The 17,655-nt window shown below is 34.0% G+C and overlaps 1 long non-coding RNA gene across 4 annotated transcripts in view; it reads left to right on the forward strand.

Moving 5' to 3' along the window:
• The window catches only part of LOC116280921 (uncharacterized), a 594,369-nt gene that overhangs the window by 431,903 nt on the left and 144,811 nt on the right, over nucleotides 1-17,655 (forward strand). For all 4 annotated transcript variants that reach the window (XR_012073474.1, XR_012073472.1, XR_012073473.1 and 1 more), the window contains one exon: nucleotides 11,044-11,152. This is a non-coding gene — a long non-coding RNA (uncharacterized lncRNA). The remainder of the gene's footprint in view (nucleotides 1-11,043; nucleotides 11,153-17,655) is intronic.

Genomic DNA, 17,655 nt, shown 5'->3' on the forward strand with positions numbered 1-17,655 from the left:
CAAATTTAGGATTTTTACCAATTTGATAGTAAGAAATGGAATTCCAGTTGTAGTTTTAATTTGTGTATGCCCTATGATTACATAGGTTAAGCATCTTATATATTTAAATGTATTCTGAGCTCACAATAAATAACACTTACAGAATTATAACCAGTCAGTGTCTAGTTGATTATCATAAGTAAAACTTTTCAGGGAGTCTGTTATTTAAAAAATATAGTGACTTTGTTAAGAAATTAAAGCATAAATCTTTGACTCACTATTATGATATGTTCTTAGTTAAAATGCAAAAATTCATACTGCTTTTAAGATTGACATTTAGTTTTTGAATTACTCGGTATGTTTAGAAAAATCTGTGGCATGAGAAACTATTTGGGACATATCTTTAAGTCTCCTTAGTGATGGATGAATCTCAAAAAGTTTAACCTTAAGTTAAATCACTCTGCGTTTAGCATGTTTTAAAACTATTGAAATTGCCAGGTCTCAAGATAATGAAAACTCCAAGTGTTTTCAATCCCTTTATGACAAAGAAAATCAATGATCACATGTTGAGGCTTTTCAAAATGTGATTTCTGTATTTTTGAGATATAATTGGTATATAACATTATGTTAGTTTCGGGTGTACAACATAATGATTCAATATACGTGTATATTGTGAAATGACCACTACAACGATTCTAGTTAACATCTATCACCACAGATGATTTCCTTCACTGTACAGAAGCTTTTTGTTTTGATCTAGTCTCTCTTGTTTATTTTTGCTTTCGTTGCTTTTGCTTTTGGTTTCAAATCAAAAAAATCACCACTGAGACCAGTATCAAAGAGGTCAGTTTCTATGTTTTGTCCTAGGAATTTTATGGTTTCAGGTTTTATGTTCAAGTCCTGATCCACTTGTGTTGATAGTTGTGTATGGTGTGGAAGATAGTGGTTCAGTTTCATTCTTTTGCAAATGACTGTCCAGTTTTCCCAGCACCATTTATTGAGAGACTATCCTTGAAAGGGTCTCTAAATACTGTGTATAAGTAAATTTTATCAAATGTCTTTTTTTCTTATCTAATGAAAGATGATCTAGTATTTTTTTCTATTTGATTGGTGTGGTGTTCTGGTGTGCTGTTCTATGTCAATAGATTTTTTATATTGAACCATTCTTTCATTATTAGGGTAAATAAAACTTAACAATGGTTTAGTTTTCTCATTTTTTTCCAATTTAAAATTACTAGTATTTTATATATTTTTAAAATACATGCGTATTTTTATTTATGCATACATGGTTATCAGTTGTCTTTTACTTAATGTGTGTATATTTTATCTGTTTGGAGTATCAGTTTGTTATTTGGGGAATTATTTAGTAGCATAATACTACTTTTCTATACTTTGAACTGTTTACATATCCCGATTCTTTTCTATTATTCCTTGGATGTGTAAAACAATTCACAAACTAACAGGGCTAACTTGTTTTTCCATTAATTTATTCTTATGTTTAATTACTCATAAAATATTTCAGGATAAGGCAAGGCATCAGAAACACAGTATAATATAGCATTACTCTTGACTTCAATGAACTTACATTGTGAAAAAACACATGTAAAGTCAAATACAATTTAAAGTCCTGATGACTTGACAGTGTTTTTAAAGATCAATCTGAAAGAGAAAGGGGGAGATAAGGTGGGCAACATACAAATCCATTGACCAGTCAGTCAGTGGGATGGCCAGACGTCACCTGCCTCTTGATATGATGGAATAGAAAGTACATAGCACTATCTGTATACTATTCTTAGTTAAAACAAAAAAGGACAAACTGAACTTCATTCTCACTAGCCCCATAACAATAGGTTGAATGGAGGATAAAGGACAATTTGAACAAGAAAACAAGCGATCAGTCTGTCAAGTCTAGAATGTGGGCATGCTTGAGTTCAGATGGTCTTAAAATTGGGTTCTTAAGAAATGTGACATTAAAGAAAAAAGGCTAGAGGAAGGGAGTCCAAAGCACAAACTTACACTTATAAGAACTAGGGTTGTAATGTACAATATGATGACTAAGAAACTTGTAAAAAGACTAGATCCTAAGAGTTATCACAAGGAAAAAGTCTTTTTTCTTTTTCCTTTTGATTGTATCTATGAGATGATGGATGTTAGCTGAACCTGTTGTGGTTATCATTTCACAATACATGTACATCAAATCATTAGACTTTAACTTTATACAGTTATTATATCAATTATTGCTTAATAAAACTGGGGAAAGAAAATACATGGCATAAAAAAGATTAGATTAACTCAATTAAAATTGTTTAAAAATAAATTTTAAAAAGGAAAAAAAAATTAGATTGTTATGGACCAAAGAAGGCAAAAAAAAAACAGGCAAACAAAATGCAGTGTGCACACCTTCTTTGATTCTAATTTAAACAAATCAACTATAAAGAGACATTTGTGAGGCAATCTTGGAAATTTGAATACAGTCTTATACCAGATGTTTTAATAAATTAATGTTGGCAAGTGTGATAGCATTATGGTTACATTTTGTAATTGTAGCTTTAGAAATATTTACTGAAAAATTAAGGTCAGAGAATGGTTGTGTGGGATTTGCTTTAAAATATTAAATCACAAAAATGATATAGAGCTGATAAATTGGCAAAACAGAATATTGGAACCATACAATGACTACATCCAGATTCATTAGACTGTTCTCTCTCATTGTTTAGATTATTTGTTTTAGTTTTTCCATGATAAAATTTTTAAAAATAATAAAAGACCCGCAGCAAAGATAAACCTCTAATCTCAAAGATAAGGAACTGTTTCCGCATAGTGTTCAAAATATTGTTGATATAAATGAACACCTTTTGTAACCTGGTGCTAAGACGCATGCTATGCTATTTAGAATCAATGGTTATGTACCATCTGAAAATAATCTTTGAAAAGACACTATGTAGACATTATTAAAACAACATCCAAAATACTTCACCTCACTCAGGACTCTTGATTATAAAATGCAATTTTGTAAAATTATGGACTAAGGAGAAAGAGAAGACATAACAATTGGAGAGTTGTTTTCTCCCCATTAGTGTTAGCGCAGCTATAAAACGTTTATTTCTTATTTTTCAAAAAAGGAGATACAAGATAGTACCTAAATATTATGCTTTCCTTGTAGTAGATAACTTCCATCTGAAAACAGTAAAGACAAGAAAAAGTAAAGCTTTACATGTATAGAAATATAGTCAGTATTTAATTTACTCTTATATAGAAATATAATTTAGATTATCATGCCCAGGAGAAAAAGCACATCTAGCTTCTGTGCTGAAATAAACCACCTTCTGAGAAACAACTGCAGAAGTTTGTGTTTCCATGATTTGAGTTCTTTGTCTAATCAGTGAATTCACGTTAACTTCTGCTACCACCCAGTAAAGAAATGGCTGGGAAACTTCTCCCTGACACGGGACAGAGAAGACTTTCTGCATCATGAATCTTCTCTTGGCTGTTGAGAGGCACGCTGGAAAGTGTAAAAGAGTTTGAAAATGGCCATCAATTTTGTCCACCATCCATTTTTCTTTGGAAAGTTGGCACTGCTGGGACAGCAAGATAAATTAAGGAAAAAAAGGGAAAAGAAATAGTCCAACTCATTAAAAGAACAGATGAGTGAGATAGATTCTTCAGCTAGACTATGAAACACCATTTGTGACCCCACAGACAGCTGACAAGTGAAATCTGTTTCTTCATTTTAAAAAACCATTTCTATCAGAGCTGATTTTTCCATATGGAATTTCCCTAGTTTCAGAAAACATTCCAAATTGACAGATTCCTCTTTACAAAAATTCCGGAAAATTTTCTTGCAATTTAGTAGATGAGTTTTCCTACTATAGGATTACTTCAAAGTGTTTTATGAAAGATGCTTTAGCAAGTAAATGGCACCTGCTTATCTTTCGCAAAATACCAAATTTAAGGTAAATAAGATAAATAGGAAGAGGCTTCTGTGACTGAAACCCTCAGAAACCCTCAGCGTGTCTAGCTCCTCCCACAGGGCAGCACCTTCTGACACAGTGAGAGCTCCTTGGTTCCCAGAGTCATCGGAGGTCTCTCTGCATCCAATCTACATGGTACTCAGTCCTCTAACAAAGGCAGGGACGGAGGGGAGAGGCCACAGGGCACAAGTAACCCACAGGCGCGCAGCCCGTGGTTTTGCTTTATGCCAACTTCACAGCATGGCCCAGCAATTTTTTTTTCCTGAAAAAGAAAATCTACTCCCCAAAATCACTAGGATGCAAAGTTGATTCTACACAAGGTTCTTGGGGACACAGAAAAGAATTTATGCCACACACACGAAAGCAAACAACCTAGCAAAACATCTCATTCGAGATTTATATTTTCCCCCACATTTCTCTTTTATGAGTCACCACTAGGCCCCCCTCTTTCCTTCCAGAGTATTCCCCACAAGACAATAGCCTTAGCTTTTATTTTTCTAACTAGACCTATTTGAGGACTTACAGGCCCTGCAGGCCCAATTCAGAGCAGGTTTATCAAATCATTCATCTAATGAACTCCTCTAACTGCCTAGGGGGAATCTGCTGCTCAGAAAACTCAGTTTAGTTTGTCATTATTTTTGCATCCCAGAATGAGAAAGAAGCAGCTGTTAGGACAGAAGCTGGAAGGGCCCTCAGTGAAGGGTGTGCGTGTGCAAGTAAGCTCTCCTGTACTGCGTAGAGCCCTTGCAGAACTACAACTTTCTGTGTTGCTTAGAAATAAACTCCCCTGACAGCAAGATGGCTGAGCAATGGAAGTGAGCTGACGTTTTCTAACTGCAAAGCTGATTTCCTCAGAAGCCTACTTAAGTTCCGGGCCCTTCGCTCTCAAAGGCGGGTTAGATGCTGAGTTGGTTGGGTTATGCAGTTGTTTCTCAACTTTCAACGTGCACGTGAATTACCTGGGAATGTTGTCAAAATGCAGATTCTGATTGAGCAGGTCTGAACTGTGGCCTAAGGTTATGGAGATTTCTTGCTTCTGGTCCATGGCTCACACTTTGAGTAAAGAGGAGTGTTCTCGTGGGGCAGGGTGCTGAGGGTGGTGAAAGAAGGGGGGACAGAAGGGATAGCAACTTGGAATCAGGTGTTTCTATGTAACATTTCTGGTAGGGTAACAGAAGAGAAAGATACTCAGATTTCCAAGGTGCCAGCAAATTGTTTTGCTTTTTCTTCATCTACTCATTCTAAACATTCTATATCAATTTTGTAAGTCATTTGGTATTTGCAGTTTTGTATGATTTTTCTTAAGGAAGATCCCTACAATTATATAAGCTTCAGGCTACATAGAACTCGAATTGCCATTGTCTGTTGGGAAACCAGAAATTTGGTTTGATATTGTGTATATCCACTTAGCCTCATGTTCCACTTCTGAGAAGAAATTTATCAGTAGGAAGTAGGGCAGTGAGGAGGAAAGAAAAAAATCCTTCTATAGTCTGGTGCAAAAATTAGGCTTAGAAACATCTCTTTTCAATCAAGGCTGATTAAAGGATGAGGAAGAAAAAAGAACTTATGGTTTAAAAAAAAATCCTTTGCCATAGTAAGAGTGTTATAAAATTAGGAGGAAATGATAAATTCATTACTATCTGAATGAGACTAAGCTTTAAACTTTTTAAAGTATTTGTTCAACAAAATACCAAAGAAAATTGTGGAAATTGGGGAGAAAAGAGAGACTAAAATTATGGGGCAAATAAAAGAAATCAAAACCATGGGAGTCTGGATATATTCTATCTAGGGAAAAGGATAAAAATCCACATTTAAAAAACAGGAAGAAACTAAAGAAGCATAAAATATGTACACAATAAAATATTACTCAGCCACAAAAAAGAATGAAATACCATTTGCAGCAACGTGAATGGATCTAGAGACTGACTTCACTTAAGTAATATTATGATACGTTTTTATCATACTATGTTGAGTCTAAGACAATGATATAAATGAATTTATAACAAACAGATAGCAGTCTTATGGTTGTCAAAGTGGGAAAAGGGGAGAGATAAGAGTTTGAGATAAACAGATACACATTGTTGTATATATGAAGTAGATAAACAACAAGGACCTACTGTATAGCAGTAGGGAACTACATTCAGTATCTTGTAATAACTTATAATGGAAAAGGATCTGAAAATATAGACACATTGTATATATACTGTGTGTACACATGAATCACTTTGGTACACCTGAAAGTAATACAACATTGTATGTCAACTATACTTCAATGGAAGAAAAAGTGAAGAAAAAAAAGAATCAAGCTTTGCCAAACATACACATATTCTTAAAGTACCAATAAAAAAAAGAATGCATAAAATCTACAAAATATGGTGTCAACATATTTTTAAAATATACAAACAAAAACTTCAAAGTAGAAAAATGCTTTTCTGAAACATCACATAAGCAATAAGATATTTTGGAAAACAAACTAATGTCAAAATGGAACAACTAAAGCTATGCTTAGAAGTAAAATCACTGTCTTACATGCTTCACTTATTTAAGGAAAAAGAAAAACTACTTTCAGTTGTGGTAATTACAGAATGAAATACAAGAAAATAAAATGCAACTTTGAGGAAGAAAAATTATAATGCAGAAGAAAATAGAGGGGAAAAATTAGAATTGATAATTCTGTCTGCCAGGCTACATTAGTCAAATCTAAAAAAAAAAGTAAATTTATTTAACAGAACAACACAAAAATTCAAAATGGAAAATACCAAGTCTTTTTAGTAGAAAGAGGCTGAAATCCATCTCCAACTTCTTAAGAGGGAAATAGGTAAAATTCAATTGCTAATATTGGAGTAAGTATATCAAAGAAAATTACAAAACAAACAAGATTTTGAAAGGACAGAGGAAAGTCGAACATCAATACAAACTAAACAAAGACCTTCAGGTCATTAAGCTTCTCCCTAGGGGTTGGGTACTTAAAGGCTTTGTTGTAAGGGAATGTAGTTTTTTTACCATAACTGATTTTTTTTTTTTGACGGTATAAAGCTTCTGTCAGTTGTCTATGATTTTCATTTCTGAAAATTTTGTGTGAAAAGCAAAACTAGAAATCCTCTGGAATCTTTTTTTTTTTTTTTTTTTAACCGCAGGATCTGAGGCTAATCTAACTTTCCAGTGGTTGCCCTCTCTGGGCATAATTGGGAATCTGTATCTGGGAAGGTCCAGCATTTTCAAACTCATATACTCTGTAATGTTAGCTCAGACCTAGTGGATTCATTAGATTTGATTTTGCTTTACAAAGGGATACATCACTCCAAGAGAACAGCGATGATATGTGGGGTTATCAGATTTCACTGAAATTGTTAGCTATTCTATCTCCACTCAAATGGCATTGGGCGTACCCTGTCATTATCAGCACACTAATTGGTGCTTGCAAGAAAATCTGGCCTCACACATGATACTCTGTTTGTCATCAATAGGTTTCAAATCCTACACCACAAAAGAAAGCATGTCTTTAACAAAGTTAAAAATTATCTTGCTATTTTCTCCCTATTCTTATGCATGAGACCCTGTGGATTTGAGCTTGCCTATCTTGTGGTACCTTGATTTAGAAGGTAAGAAATAGTCAGTGGACTTTAATATTCTGCACCTTTCCACAATATACAAGAGCGTTCCAATTCTAGCATGGGCCCAAGACACACCTAGTCAAAGTTTGTTCTTTCACTGTACACATACGCTTGTCAACTGTCCAACCTAGGATTAGGGAAACTCTCACTATCCCCATCACACTTAGACAGGAAATAAAAAGTAAATGAGATAATTTGAAATTAAATAGGATAGTAGACTCAAATCGTATTAAATGTGACCTCTACTTCTAGGCAGTATGACACAGTAGGCCCTGAATTTACCCTCCCACCTGAAACAGCTAGACTGTATTTAGAAAAACAAAACAAAGCAAAACAAAAAAACCAACTTAACCAAACAAAAAACTGCACCAGATTTCAGACACGGGGCATCAGGTAGTGAAGAACAGTGATTCCTGAGACAAGGAAACAAAATGAGCTTGCTGTCTGGGGACACTGTCTAGGCCACAGTGAAATGAGTGAGAACCTAACAGGTGAGAGTCCGGGGAGGCCAGTGTGGCCAGGAATCTGCATTTACCTCTGTTAAATCTTGCCTCCATTAGAAAAAAAATTTTTTTAGTGCAGTAATTATAAAGTTATAAATAAAAAAGCAGTACTAGCATAAGACAGAATAGAAACATCAGTAGAACAGAATGTATAGTATGGGATCATGTTCAGGTAGGCCTATCCTGGTTTTAGGGTCAAGAAAATCTGCAGTAATTTATTTAAGCAGTTACTTTATACAATTAGCAAATGCGTAAGTAATGAGGTGAGGAGAGTCTCCATTCAGGAATAACAGGTGAGAAAAGGTATTGTATTTTAATTTTTAAATTAAATTTACCTATCAATATGTATATTTTTAATAAAGTACTATATGTCTGAAGCTGAAAGCTGAGGAGAAAGTGCCATGAAGTCTGAAAATGTATTTATTATTGGGAATGTGTTTGTAGCAAGTAACTTTCAAAGTCTTTTTATGAAAAGAAGCTCAATTTTCTCACATCAAAAGAAATTATTCTCATTGGTTTATCTGCTCATATATGTATAAATATGTTAAGCTATTTCTGCCTTTTTGGCTTTGCCATTATTAATGTTTGTTTTTTGTGCTCTTTTGAATGCGTCATAGTCTCAGGATGGTCACTATAACTCCAACCATCATTTCCACATCTAAGGGAAGAAAAAGGGAGTGATCATCCTTTTTAGTTAGGAAAATAGAACAATCTTACTGTTTCTTAATAGAGAACTATTTAGAATTGGAATTCAAAGGAGAGCTTGAAAGATTTGCATTTATAAATGTGCATATAGCATTGTAAGCCATGCATAAAAAGGGAGCATCAGAAACATTCTTAAGAAACTCCAACAGTGCAAAATTTATTAGTAGACAGGTCAACAAAAGAAACTGAGAGAGAATACATGGAGTAGAAGAAAGCCAGGACAGTGGGTTCCACAGAAACCAAAGATAGTGAGTTGAGAAAGAAGTGATCAGCATGCCAAAGGATATTCAGATGTAAAGAAGTGAATGGAATAACAAAGATAGAAAGTGTACCTTAGAATCTGTGATATCTTAGCAACAGATTTCAGTTGAATGGTGATGATACATATTATGTTGCAATTTGTTTCTGAAGGAGGGCAGGGGGAAGTAAGTGAATGGAAAAGGCTTCTTTTTACATACATTTCATTGTATCAAGTCGCATTTCCTTGTAAAAGCAAGAAAAGAATAGAGGGAATGGGTGTGGGCTTGAGGAAACAGTATGTATGTGCTTTTTATGAGTTGAGATTAAGTATTTATAAATGCAGAGGAAGGCGTGTTAGGTGGAGGGACAGCCCAGGTGCAGGCATTGCAAGAAAAAGATAAAAGAGGACAGGGTGCAGGCAGAGGTAGAAAGCTTTGCAAATATGGAAATGGAATTGTGTCCTCGTCTTGTTCTGAGTTGTTTCCTTTCTAAAGTGAAGGCAATGTCATCTTCTGAATAGAAGAGAGAATGGAGGGATGACCAAAGTAGAAAAGATTTGAAATAGTCCTTTTGAAGAACGACAGAAGCACCTGACTAGGAGAAATGGAACGGTTGCCAGAAAGTTAGAAGATCTGGTTGATACTGAGCCATAAATGTATACTGGCAGCTGGGTTTAACTATGCAGGTGCAGGCTTAGAGAAGGCAGATAATTGGATTCATCCAGCTCACAGTTTTACCAGGCAGGTGTGCTGAAAGGACAAAGGCACAACAGACGGTATAAATTTTGCAGGTTGTGGCTGAAATGAAGCATGGAATCCAAAATGTCTGGGGGAAGGGTTCCATGATAATGATGATTTTTATATTCAAAACTGTCAAAGTTCCCAAATTTTCTATACATGAAATAGATTTCTGTTCAATGCAGCAAGCCAATGCATTAACTTTCAGTAGTTTGAATGTTTTCAGTAGCTCAAAACAATTGGAACAATTGGCATAACATATCAGTGATTAGACAGCCCATAGCACTGTAGATTTCTGAATATCGTCCGTCATGTCCTGAATACCATGTCCCTCACACTCACCTGCAGCAAAGAAGATTTGACCCCTGCCTCGGGGTAGGGGACATATACCTGCAGCTTGTCCTGGCCATCATTTTCATGCACAGCTCACCATCTGTCTTTACACTCTCCTTGAGGTAGCATCAGTGATCTGTGTAGTTCATCCTTATTTCTCTGAAAACCCTTCCTCAAAGCATTTATCAGTCAGGAAAACAGTCTTGTTCCCACTGGGTTGTCATCTACACCCCTTGGTGCTGTCTCTGTTCCTGCGTCCTAACTGTGTACTGAGACATGTTTTATTTCTACCTTCTTGGCATGCATATGCCAGTTAGCGGTTGCTACCTCTGTAAGCTCAAAGATCCTGATTTCTTCAGCAGTATTGGAAATCCTGTTCATTTAATGGTAGTCACCACCTTGTTTTTCTTTATTTCTGTATCTTCCTCTTTGGTAACCAGAAAAATGCGTTATCATCATCCTTTCATCAGAATTAGAGCTCCAAGGTCCTCTCTGACAATTCCAGATTCTTGTTTTTCTCTGTATCAATTCTTATGTAATAGTCTTATTTCATAAGTTGGACTGTTTTCTTAGTTTTAATTTTCTTTGCTGATCTCTTATTCATTAATACTCAGTTTATTTCAAAAGTGATAGCTTGTATCAATAAAACTGAGAACTAAGGGAACATTTTTTAAAATCCATAGTTGAATAGGTTTTTAAATTTGTATGTTTATTTATACATGTTTATTTAAAAAAATAAGTCACCTGTATCTCTACTAGCAGAGAGCTACTTTTAGTATCTTGATCAATATCCTTCCAGAAATACTACGCAGATATTGACAAATATAGGAGATCAAGATGTCATTTTATTTCCTCCTTTGATTATTTGCCTAGAAATACTGAAAACATTTTTGTATTTATAGATTTTTTGAAAAGAAGTTGGTTGTTGGATCATTTTCATTAAGGGTATTTTGTTTTCTAGGAATCATGCAAGGCAGTGAGCCTCGGAATCCCTTTTAAATATTCTCCAAGTCAGTTAAAGTCATCTCTTCGTATTTATGAGAAGACACCTGTTGAAACAGAAGCCAAAGGTATGTTATGGGAATGCCAAGTAATTTCTTAGACCCAAATTCCTGTTAAGTTTCAGAGTTGCTTCTAGGAATTACAGAAGTAGAAAAAAGAGTAGAATAATTCAAATGTAAATTATTTTATTCATGTAGGTGGGAAGAGACATAATAAGGGGGATTTAAATGTATTTTTCTTATGCTAACATTTGAAAATACTCATGAATGTAATTCTTCTGTCTTCTGTTTGTTCAAAGTGTTCTGTGACTTAGTAATTTTCAAGGTTGCACACTATTTTGTTTTATGCATGACATAGATACATCTACTGTTGGACATTTATATTTTTCTAATTAATTTTGCCGTAATGAATACTATGATGAACACATAGTTTATTACTTTCATAGGCCTCAGATAATTTCATTAGGATGAATTCCTGAAAATAGAATTACAATGTCAAAAGGCGTCATATAAGACATTTGGTCTACTTTGCCAACTAACCTCTCGGAAACTTTTAGATTTTATTACCCTAAGCAGGACATGATTTTAATATGAAAGTTAATGGGCAATGTATTTCTTTTGACTAAGCGTGATAATCATCACTGTTAGAGAAACTAAGGACAAATGTGGAATGAATTTAATCCATTTCTGCAGTTATCCTTCTCTATCTGAAAATCCTTCTACTGATTCTCTTTTCTTTTAAAAACCATGAAGGGGATGTGACATCTCCTGTTGTTATTGATGATGATATCATTCATAATGTAAGGAAATCTATCTATCCATCCAGCCATAGGAGAGAGTTTTGTCCTTTATAGACCATATGCTTTGTTTTCAGCTTTGGCGAATCTTTCCTTTTGGATATAGATTTTATACAGTGTAAATACACATATATGCATGTACATGCACGTGTATACATGTGTATGTATATACACACCTATGTATGTATGTGTATATATACTCACACACACCTTGTTTAGACCGTATATGAATAGATTTAAGTCTTAGGGGATTTCAGGAAACTATGTTACATGTTTTTAAGAGGCAATAGATTGTCATGTTCAGTACATATCTGCACAGGGAGTTAGAAAATACAGAAGATAGTCTTGGAGGTTGCATGGCACAAGCACCATTTGCATCATTATTACTATGTGTGTGGTCAGAATAAAATTGCCCACTAGGAAGTGTTACCGAGTCTAAACTCACTCTACTTGCTGCATGACAGGCCAATAAATCAAGAGATTGAGGTGTTGGGGCAAGGAATAGCAACTTTATTTGGAAAACCAGCAGACTGACAAGATGGGGGTCTTACATCCTAGAGAACCGTCTTTCCCAAGTTAGAATTTAGGCTTCATTTGTACTAAAAAGGGGAGGAGGTGTTGCAAGCTTCTTGGTGTTGGAATCCTTTGTTCTTAGTTGCCCCGGTAGATCAGGTCATGATGTCCCCGTGACCCTCTAACAAGACAAATGTTGTTTTCTGTTCTGCAACTTTTTAATCTTTATGTGAATGGGAAAGTGTTATAACCTTAGTAGTCAAACCCTTGCGAATGGGCTGCTCTGTCTATTTCAGGCCTGTAGGCAACATTCTTTTACAAAAGATGTAGAACAAGCATGACTAAGCACCAGAAACAGAGCACAGGGTTAAAGCCAAAGGGACAGATCTAATACGAAGTCAGATTTGTTCTTCCCTACTACAGAAGTATCTGACACTATGTTTCCTGTTACACCTATGTGCAAACCAGACAACTCTACTGTAGATCAAAGGAGGGATCTTTTGTTCAAATCTCTAATCTGTGAGTTATCTCAACCATGCAAATTAAATCAGCATTCTGCTTTAAGGGTTCCTAAGGAAGAGTTTTCTATACTTTTCCTCAGGAATTGTTTAGAAAGTTTTCCTCTATAATTAGTCTAAATTGGCTATTACTTGGAATCTCCTAAGTATCTTTGCATTGTATTTTCTTCCTGCTTTCAAATAATGCATTCTCTACTCACAAGGTTATCCTTCATTTAAATTATTCCATTTACAAAATCTATCTTAAAATGCACAAATCTGAATAACCTTTTTCTTTTTCCTCTCTACAAAGAAAAATATGAATTAAAGTATTACCTTTTGTTTCTTCATTACCAAAGTTTTAAAATACCTCTTCAAAATGAAATTTTAGTTATTAATCCTTACTTTCAGTTTCCTGTACAAATCTAAGTGGTTGTTTAAATTTGAATTATTTACTTGACAGTTTCAATTGTAATTCAAAACTAATATGAAATATGCTTGCCTTGGTGAATGCAAAAATAAATATATCAAGGCATGTTTTTATATGCAGAACAGAAACACTAAGTTATGGTAAAACATGCCATATTGTAGTAAAGCAACTTAGGATCACATGAGTCAGACTGTGTACAAGAGAACTGCATCAGTTAGATGTTTACTTAAAATTAAAATTTAAATTTACATAGATTTACTTTAATATTTATATTCTTATGTCTTGTTCTGTATTAGGAGGCTGAATAAAACATACTTTGCCCATAATAAACTATTGTGATGAGTCATTTGGAGCCTAAAATGACACTTTTAATTTAGTCTCCTCATGGAGATCTGTAAATAGCTTTAGGCGCCGTTAATATCTCTGCATTAGAAAACTATTTACTTTCAAATGATTCTTCTGGGCATAAAAACTCACAAACAATAGAAAACTTTTGAAAAGTTTTTTTTAGTCAGAGATTTTTTAGTATTACTTTCTCAGAAAGCTACAGAATATTTAACAATGAAGAAGGGTTGGATATTACCACTTGAAAATATTAGTTTGGTATTAAAGGGTTCATACACTCTAAATTAAAAAAACAAAACAGAGATACATTTGATGATTTAATGACTGTTTATTAATATCCATACTCTTCCTATCACTTACTTTTTGTTTTATAATTTATTATAAGAGAAAACAGGAAAAATCTTTTGAATCCTTCAAAAGTAATGTTTTCCTTTTGTTTTTCTTGATACAATAATTGATGCAATTAAAACTCTCTATAAAAGGAAAAGGGTAGGATTTAAATTTGTGAGCATTTTTTCTGCTTTGACTTTTTCTCGTTACCACAGATGATTGAGAGTTAATCATATACCTTTCCCTTAAGACACTCACATAAAATTGTGACATTATCTCTAAATTGTCACAGTCTATGTATTACTTATACTCTCTATCACTCTGTGATGACACCTGATGTCATCTGTTTCTCTTATTTTCATTCTTTCTGACTAAATCTTCCCTTAGTATATAATATACACAGCTTCCTTCCATAGGCAAAATGAATGTGTCTTGAAAATATGTCAAAACTTTGACGAGATGGAAAATGTTTAATGCTTTCTCCAGTGCTGTCAAAATGTTGACATCTGACAGCGTGAGAAAACGTTTAATATTATTCCTGGAAGGCATTTGTAACTCTTGTCTATGAAAACTCTTCATTTCTTTCCTGTGGCTCCATTTTTACCCCCAAAACTTTAACCCTCAAGTAGCAGCTCATGGGTATTAGTTGTCCTTTTCAGCATCTCAGATTCAGAGCTGTGCGCCACTCATTCTGCAATTCCATAGTTATAGCCAACCTATATTTAATAGGATAATATGATGCAAAAATTGGTCATCCAATGGCATTTTTCTGCATGGCAGTGGTTAGCATCTACACGGCCGTGCTGTAAGTACTGATGGAGCAGAATGATGGAATTATTATTTTGCAATTGTATAATACCATCATCTCCAGCCCTGTTTCTGTGCAGAGACTAAGAGGAATGCTGAAAAACAAAGTTGCCCCAAGGTAAAATATCTAGAGTATTATAGCAACTTATCTTAGAATATAAAGATGAATGTATGTGGCTACAGAGATTGGTGAAGAGAGATATAGTTGTCACAAGTCATTTTTTGATTGAGGTAGGATATGAACAGCACACAATTTTAAAGAAATTGAAGAAGTTTTAACAATCATAAAGATACAAGCATCTGCAAAGAATGGTGATAAAATAGGTGGTTTGTAATGTTTGTAATTCTGCATGGTACAGCAGTGTGAAACGATTTTATATGTTTATTTTTGACATGGTTTATTGTTGCTTTGCTCAGTTGTTTGTTCAAATACTTGACAGAACATTAGTCTAAGGAGTTCGATACTTTTAGATTCTGTGTTTCTCCTCTGATAACACCAAAGGATTAACATATTTAAATTGTGGTATAATTAATTTAACATTATGTTTTATAATGCAAGAATCACCCTAAAAAACTAAAGCTGTTGTGGAAAGATAGGGAGAATAAAGTTCCAAGGTTCAAGCATAAATAAAATAGCAGCAAAGAGCAATTGTTTGAAGTGATGAATATTTCCATTATGGTTGTAGCTGAATTTCTACATTCAAAATACAGCCAGGTACAGACATAAAGATATCTCTAGTTTAATCTTAATTCAGGGACTAAAGAAATAATAATAAATACATTAACAAGCCCTTGAATGATTTTGTGAATACGGATGTGTTTTAGAATAATTACCATGACCATGTAATGTTTTTTAGGCTCTGATAACTCTACTTACTAATGCCACGTTCAACTTCTCGAGAGATTAGCACGTGGGAGGGGGTGTATAACCATGGAAAAACTTAAGATTTTTAGGCTTGATGATAACACACATTCTATTCTGTTAAACATACACATATCCAAAGTAACACTGTGAAATAGTATCATGGACCTTAAGGCCTGGACCTAGTCATAAAAGTATTCAAAATGATATTATATCTTCTGCAGTTCAAAGATCACATGGTAGCTGTGGCATGTACCATGAGGCGTCATAGATAAAAGATTTTTATAGATTCTATAAATGTTTTCAGATTTGATTGTTCAGAATTTTAAAATATTTTCAAAGTAGTCAGTACAGTTGATGTGGGATTTACTAAAAGAACCAACCACCAATACAATAAATAAAAATCAAGATGTTAATATCTTTTTAAATACATTGTTTTACCTCAGGTAGATCCAGACTCAAAAAACATTGGATCACAAGGCTTGCAGATAATCATTTTCACATTTGCTGAGCTAGTTTTCCCTGGCTTTTTCATATCCATTGAGGAAATGACTTTCTATGGATAGTAATGTAAATTTTGATCCCTTAAATGTGAAGAATGGTACAATGCATCTCTAATGGAAAAGGCTTTTCTATTAAATGGTTGTACACAGCTTTGTGGGGTCTGCAGAATTATTTAAAAAACTGTTGCAAGGTCCAATGAGGATTAGGTGTGGATCTGACCCCTCTGCCGCAGTTAAACTCTATTGAATAAGAAGGAAGGTGTATACAAAACTATTTAAATGTGTTCTGTTAAAAAAAAAATAGTTGAAAGACACCACTGTAAGGTACTTTAGCTAATAGACGAAGGAATAATTGAGTATCACATTATTCTAAAAAAGCAATAGATAGTTAGAATACAAAGACCAGCCCATCCCTCAGGTCTACTCAGTGTAATAGAAAAGACATAAAAACCTGTAGCTGATGAATGTGATTAAGTGGATGTTTTAAAATTAGGTGAAGATTTTTGTAGGACCAAAAGTAATTAATTTTTCCTTGGAAAAAAATGGGAGGAAATGATACTAATTTGATATTGAAAGGGTGTAAAGTGTTTCGGCTAACCTAAATGAAGTTGGGAAACATTTGAACCAAAGTGAACAAGAGAAAATTCTCTTACTAATTATTATTATTAATTAATATCAATGTATTATTAATAAATGGTTAAGATATTTAAATTATAGTTATGTGCCTAGTAATATTAGTATTAACAATAATTATTGTGTCTAATATCTGTGGGACATTCAATATATACTAGTAGTATGCTACACATGAACTCATCTAATCCTCAACCAAGCTTGTTTGATAGGAACTATAATTATTCTCATTGTAATGATGAAAAATTGAGATGCAAAGAAGTTACATAATTTTCCTAAGATCACGTAGTAAGAGATAGAGCCAAGACAGATATACAGTCAGTTTATAGCTTCTGTAATCTCAATATATCATCACAACAAAATAGTAGTTTGAAATAACATGATATATGAATATATTGATGAAATATTTGTCAGTCATTTCCTATATTCTTGTGCCGTGCTGGACATTGGTAACACAAATGAATTATCTGTTCTTAAAAACTATGCATTCTACCTGGGCATATATGCACAAGTAATTATGCTGTAATAGGGTAAATAATAATAGCTTACATTTATACAGTCTTTAATATTAGAAGTGCTTTACACATATTAGTTTATCCAAAGCTCTTAAAAATTCTATGTCAGAAGAACTACTATAAGCCTAATTTTTCACTTAAGGAAATTGATTCCCCAAGACCTGAAGTGACCTAAGACCTCACAGCTGGTAAATAATGGAGTCTTGCTAGATCCCCAGCAGACTAGATGCAAAGCCAATGCTTAACAAGAGATACTGGTTCTGTTATGGTATCCTCAGATTAGGGAAAAGTATGTATTTAAACATGTGTTAAAATTATGGAATTGGTTTCAGCTTGGAGAATA

The sequence above is a fragment of the Vicugna pacos genome, chromosome 6, assembly GCF_048564905.1.
Source record: "Vicugna pacos chromosome 6, VicPac4, whole genome shotgun sequence".
Classification (NCBI taxonomy): domain Eukaryota; kingdom Metazoa; phylum Chordata; class Mammalia; order Artiodactyla; family Camelidae; genus Vicugna; species Vicugna pacos.